Below are 6933 nucleotides of genomic sequence, written 5' to 3' on the forward strand. Positions count from 1 at the left end.
CGTGATATGGATATAAAATTCTAGTATGGATGATTTCATGGGCTTAATTGGGCTAGAATATCCGGGAGAAGCAATCAAAGTTAAAACAGAGAGACGTGTCCTGTTGTGCACTTTCAAAGATTTTTGAGAGATTTCTGGAGGACTTTGACGATGGATTAACATGTACACGGTCTTATTCAAGTCTAGGGAAGAGTTTGGTAGCTATTTTATAGCTAACAGCACGTGAAAAAGCTCAACAGAAGGGATTATTCTCTCAACAGCGCAGAGAAGAAAAAGAAAAGAAAAAGTCGGAATTTATACGAGATATTTGGGGTCTGTGGGATATATAAGAGTGGTTTCAAGTCATAAAAAGGGTTAGAAAAGTTTAGAGAGAAAGAGGAGAGAGTTCAGAGCCGAAACAAGGAAGATACCATTGATTGTTGTTGCTGCTGCTGCGAGGAGGAAGAACGTGAAGAACAGACTCTCCAAGGCCGTCGTTTATCAACAGTGACATCGACTGTCCACTGCGGGTCGTAGTTCTTCAACAGTGCAAACAGCGAGCTCTCTGTGTCGTTGTTATACAACACTTGTGTTCTATCGATTATTTTCAGCACTACCCCTTTGTAACAGTGACGCTGCAACAGTATAACAGCGTTACAAACTTCAATTATCAATTATTTTCATCAATAAAAACACTTATTTAGCCATGAATACATCTTGTGAGTGTGTTTTTGAGATGAGGAGCTAAACCCAATCCCAGGGGTGACAGAGGAAGCCATTCTCACAATAATTATGTGGTAATCTCTATTTTATTAATTTATGCAATATTTTTATATGATTAATTGCATTGATAAAAATGATTTAAATGGTTTTTATTAATCAACTGTGTTTTCCCTTGATAATGCATGCTTAGTTTTAGACTCTTGATGCATTATACTTGTGATTAACATTTGATATTTTGGAAAATCTGCTCTTGGCAATAATTAGAATCAACCCAATTATTTAAATTGCATAGTAAAAAAAATTTAGATCACATATGTATTGTTGATTGGTGGAATCTTAACCCCTATTTCTCCATAAAATTTTACTTCAGTTTGCTATTTTTTCTAAATTTTATTTAAATCTAGAAATTTTGTTACCTTCACAAGTCTGAAAAGACCCTGTTTTTACCACTACTACAATCACTTTTGATAAACCATCAAATTTTTGGCGCCGCCGACGCGGACCTGTGTTTAGTTAGCATTTTTTTTTAGATTTTTATTATTTTTATTATTTTTGTTCTTCTTTACGTTTTTGTTTTTTTTTTGTTTCCTTGCAGATTTTTGAAGATTGGAGCTAAAGACAATTTTGCCAAAGCTTGTGGTGATTTACTTAAAGTTTGGGAGCGAAAAGCAAAGCTAAAGGAGCGAAAGAAGAAGAATTTTATTTATTTATTTTGATAAAAAGAGATAAAAAAAGAGAGACATTTTTTTTGTAATTTTTTTTATTAGACTTTCTTTTCTTTTGTATTTTTTTTTTATGGACTTTGGACATTAATTTTGGGACATTTTTATTTTTATTTTTAAACCCTACGGAAGGGTACCCTTAAATATAAACTGTTTGCAGGGAAGGACGGTGATTACAATATCACCTCGGCCCCTCGGGTTCGCACACGGCATAGGAGTCGTGGCCCGAGTCGACTTCAGCGGTTCTTCGCCCGTCTGGTACGGGAGGTAAAATTCTAAACACCCGCGAATCTCCTGCAAGCGGGTTACTGGACTCCTTAAGGTGAATATATGATGAGGACTTGAATATGGACTGTTTTTAAATTCCTAGTAAAGGGCAAGGACTGGACCATATAAGATAAGGGTTCGGATTTCATCACCGCTCCCTTCTTGCCCGTCTTAGGAAAACGAAACCTAAAGCGAACCTAAGCCTAAAATTTGGACTATAAAGAGACCTATAGGGTATCGAGCTTAACAGGACAATCATTCGAAAAATATTGGTTACTCTTTTAAGCACACCTCGAAGTTCTTGAAGGTTTCTGCGAGTTGAATGCGTGACTGCGCCGCATTGGATCGGTGAGGTTTTGGGTATCAAAGCTCCACTGAGCTTCCCTCGCCTCGATTCAACTTGCTTAAACTCGGATTGATTCCAGAGGGGTTTGCTCAAATTGTAACGAATTCCCTTTCGAAGGATTAGAAGCTGGTCTAGAAACAATCTAAGTGGAGCCATCATGCTTGTTGTTTGCTAGAAATCTTTAGGTTTGCTGTGGTAAAGTCGAGTCAGCCTGCTGTGTGATTGCTAGAACCTTCCTGTTAGGATTTTTTTATTTCTTTTTGAATTCTTTTTAGTGTATGCCCGATTTTGTTAATAGGGCTTGGAAAAGAGATACTCTAGGTCGATTGATTAGCGAAAAACCTAGTAGTTCTTCTGATTTAAGCAGGGAGCTCGAAGACTCTTCTTTGGAGAGCCCTGTTTTTGGAAACTTCAGTTTTGAGAATTTATCTCTGAGTGATAAAAGTACCCCTAGTACTTCTGTTGTGCCAGCGATGGCAACTTTGAAAGATTACATGTTCCCAACTAGGACCAACCGAGCTTCATGCATTAAATTGCCAGCCACTACGGCTAATTTCGAGATAAAACCTAGTATTCTTCAGATGATCCCTATATTCTTAGGAAAAGATGATGAGAACCCTTATTTTCATATTAGGGACTTTGAGGAAATCTGTGGGACAATTAGGATAAAGGACCTTACCGATGAAGTCTTGAAACTTAAGATGTTTCCCTTTTCCTTGAGAGATAAAGCCAAGACCTGGCTTAACAACCTACCGTCTGAATCCATAGAAACATGGCAGGAACTTATCGCTGCCTTATATATGAAATTCTACCCTAAGCATAAAACTGCAGCTGTTAGGCAGAAAATTAGTGCTAGTGTGCAACAAGAGGGAGAGTCTCTTTATAGGTTTTTAGAGCGATTCAATGATCTCCTATCTCAGTGTCCTCACCATGGATTTGATAATATGAAACTTGTACAGATTATTTATGATGGTTTAGACTATTCGACCAAAGCCATGGTTGAGTCTATGTGCGCTGGTGAGTTCACTAGTAAAAATGCTGATGATGCTTTTGCCTTCTTAGGAGCTATCGCTGAAAAATCCCAACAGTGGGAATCTTGTGTTGAACCCCCTAAAAGACTCTTGGTCAATAGAAGTAGCACCAATGTGGTAGATACAAGTTTTGGTTCAGATGCTAAGTTTGTTGCTTTATCTAGAAGGTTAGAAGCTTTGGAAATGGGCCAGTCTAAAAATAGGTCCCTTGTAGAACCTAATAGAGCCTCTCAAGTCTCTAGTTGTGGAATAGAGCCCGATAATTCGTTTTGGGAAGGTCAGGTTAGTGAAGAGCAAGCCCATGCTGTCTATAACAACTCTAGGTTTGAGAACCGTCAGAAGTTTGACCCATACTCAGAAACCTACAACCCTGGTTGGAGAAACCATCCTAATTTCTCTTGGTCTAAGGGCCAGAGTCAAGGCCAGTCTAGCAATTCTCAGCCTCCCCCAGGTTTTGGTTTTAAGAACTCTTCAGGTCAAACCCAGTTTCAGAACACTTCCGAGAAAAAGATCTCTACCTTAGAGGATACTCTCACTATGTTAGCAAATAACCATGAAATGCTAACAAAGAACCACATGAGCTTTCAACAAGAAACTAGGCAAGAATTGAAGAATAATTCCCAGAGTCTTGCCAAATTAGAACTTCAAGTAGGACAAATAGCTAAGTTTATAAGTGAGAGATAAAATGGAAGGTTCCCTAGTCATACTGATCCTAACCCCAAAGGAGAGAAATCGTACAATCATGTGAATGCTGTCACAACCCTTAGGAGTGGAAAGAAAGTTGTCAACAAGGTCTCCATGCCTGATAGTGAACATGCTGTAATTCACCCTGCTGAGCCAGAAAATGAGGAGACTGATAGAGTCTCCAAAGAGACCAATGAGGGTCCTGTTAAGCCCGGCTTTGTTCCTAGAGCCCCGTTTCCCCAGCTGCTAGTTCCGAATAAGAGGGAGTCCAACTTTAATGATATATTGGAGGTTTTTAAGCAGGTTAATATCAACCTTCCATTATTAGATGCAATTAGGCAGATTCCCTCTTATGCCAAGTTCCTTAAGGACTTGTGTACGCGAAAGCGTAAGCTCAGTGTCCAGAAGAAAGCCTTCATAGCTAGTCATGTGAGTTCTATTATTCAGAATACCAATACTCCTAAGTATAAAGACCCAGGGTCCCCTACCATTGCTTGTACAATAGGTAAGTACCGTGTTGAGAAAGCTTTGCTTGACTTAGGAGCCAGTGTAAATTTACTTCCATATCATGTGTACCTTAAGCTAGGACTTGGTGAGATGAAACCTAACCAGATGACACTTCAGTTAGCTGATAGGTCCGTTAAAATTCCTCGTGGTGTGATCGAGGATGTTCTCATAGAGGTTGACAAGTTTATTTATCCAGTGGATTTTGTTATCCTAGATACCCAACCTGTCCCTGACCCAGAGAACCAAATACCAGTGATTTTAGGTCGCCCGTTTTTAGCTACATCCAATGCGATCATTAACTGTCGAAATGGTATTATGAATTTGTCTTTTGGTAATATGACTATTGAGCTGAATATTTTTAATATTAGTAAGCTACCCTCTGAACTAGATGACTCGAATGTAGAAGAGGTGAACATGATAGGAACATTAGTCGAGGAGTCATTACCAAACACTTTGTTAGAAGATCCATTAGAAAAATGCCTAGCTCACTTTGGGATTGATTTTGATGATGATAATGTAATTAATGAGGTGAATGATTTGTTAGATTCAACCCCTTTGTTAGATACTAGTAATGGATGGAAACCTAAGTTCGAACCACTACCAGTTTCTAAGTCTACCCTAGTTCCTTCTTTAGAAGAGCCTCCTAAGTTGGACCTAAAACCATTGCCAGATACCCTGAAGTATGTGTTTTTAGGCCCGTCTGAGACTTTACCTGTGATTGTTTCTTCCGACTTGGATGGAGATCAAGAAAGTAGGCTAGTAACCGTCATTCAAAACAACAAGGAAGCTTTAGGGTGGACTATAGCAGACATTAAGGGTATAAGTCCTACTGTTTGTATGCATCAGATCTATTTAGAGGAAGACACCAAACCTTCTAGGGAGATGAAACGTCGACTAAACCCCAATATGAAAGAAGTAGTTCGAACTGAGGTTCTTAAGCTATTAGATGCAGGCATCATCTACCCTATTTCAGACAGTAAGTGGGTAAGCCCCGTTCAGGTTGTTCCCAAGAAATCTGGTATTACTGTAGTCCAGAATAATAACAATGAGTTAATCCCGACCCGAATGACCACGGGTTGGCGTGTTTGTATTGACTATAGGAAATTGAACAAGGTCACTAGGAAGGACCACTTTCCCCTTCCCTTCATCGACCAGATGATAGAGAGATTGGCTGGACATAGTCACTACTGCTTTTTAGATGGCTACTCTGGATATAATCAGATCGTTATTGCCCCAGAAGACCAGGAGAAAACCACTTTTACCTGTCCCTTTGGTACCTTTGCGTATAGACGCATGCCTTTCGGGCTATGTAATGCCCCAACGACTTTTCAGCGTTGCATGATGAGCATATTTTCTGACATGGTAGAACGGTTCTTAGAGGTCTTTATGGATGATTTTTCAGTGTTTGGTTCGTCTTTCGATGAGTGCTTGCATCATTTGTCATTAGTTTTGACTAGGTGTAAGGAAAAGAATTTAGTGCTTAATTGGGAGAAATGTCACTTTATGGTTCGTTCAGGAATTGTTCTAGGGCATATTGTATCTTCAAAGGGTATAGAGGTGGATAGAGCAAAAATTGACCTTATTAAAACTTTACCGGTCCCAAAAACCGTAAGAGATATTAGGTCATTCTTAGGACATGCTGGTTTTTATCGTCGTTTCATTAAGGATTTTAGCTTGATGTCTAGACCTCTTTGCAATTTGATTGCAAAAGATGTTAAGTTTGTTTTTGATGATGCTTGTTTAGAGGCTTTTGAGAAGCTTAAGTCATTACTCACTACCGCCCCCATAGTCCAGGCACCCAACTGGAACCTACCCTTTGAGATCATGTGTGATGCTTCAGATTATGCTATTGGTGTTGTGCTAGGTCAGCGAGAAAATAAGTTACTTCATGTGATTTACTATGCTAGCAAAACTCTGAATGATGCCCAGTTGAACTATACCACTACCGAGAAGGAACTATTAGCCATTGTGTTTGCCTTAGACAAGTTTAGAACCTATCTCTTAGGTTCTAAGATCATCATATATACTGATCATGCTGCTTTAAAATATCTTTTGTCTAAGAAGGTTACTAAACCTAGATTGATTAGGTGGATTCTGTTGTTGCAAGAGTTTTCTCCATACATTAGAGACAAAAAGGGTGCCGAAAATGTTGTAGCAGATCACTTGTCTAGGCTATTTGTTAGTTCCTCAGATGATTCCCTTCCTATAAGGGATAGCTTTCCTGATGAACAATTGTTCTTTGTTACCCACTTACCTTGGTATGCGAATATAGTGAACTATCTTGTTACTGGTCGAATGCCCCAACATTGGGGTAAACAAGATCGTTCTAGATTTTTAGCTGAGGTTAAGCACTTCTTTTGGGATGATCCTTATTTGTTTAAGTATTGCCCAGACCAGATTATTAGGAGATGTATACCTGAGAGTGACCAGTCCAGTATTATTTCCTTTTGTCATGATCATGCTTGTGGGGGTCACTTTAGTGCTAAGAAAACTGCTGCTAAGATATTGCAGTGTGGATTCTATTGGCCTTCGTTGTTTAAAGACTCCCACAGTTACTGCGTTACTTGTGAACGATGCCAGAAATTAGGAACCATTTCCCGTAGGAACATGATGCCCTTGAACCCTATTTTAATTGTTGAGGTCTTTGATGTGTGGGGTATTGACTTTATGGGTC

The sequence above is a fragment of the Papaver somniferum genome, chromosome 1 (assembly GCF_003573695.1).
Source record: "Papaver somniferum cultivar HN1 chromosome 1, ASM357369v1, whole genome shotgun sequence".
In the NCBI taxonomy this organism is placed as follows: domain Eukaryota; kingdom Viridiplantae; phylum Streptophyta; class Magnoliopsida; order Ranunculales; family Papaveraceae; genus Papaver; species Papaver somniferum.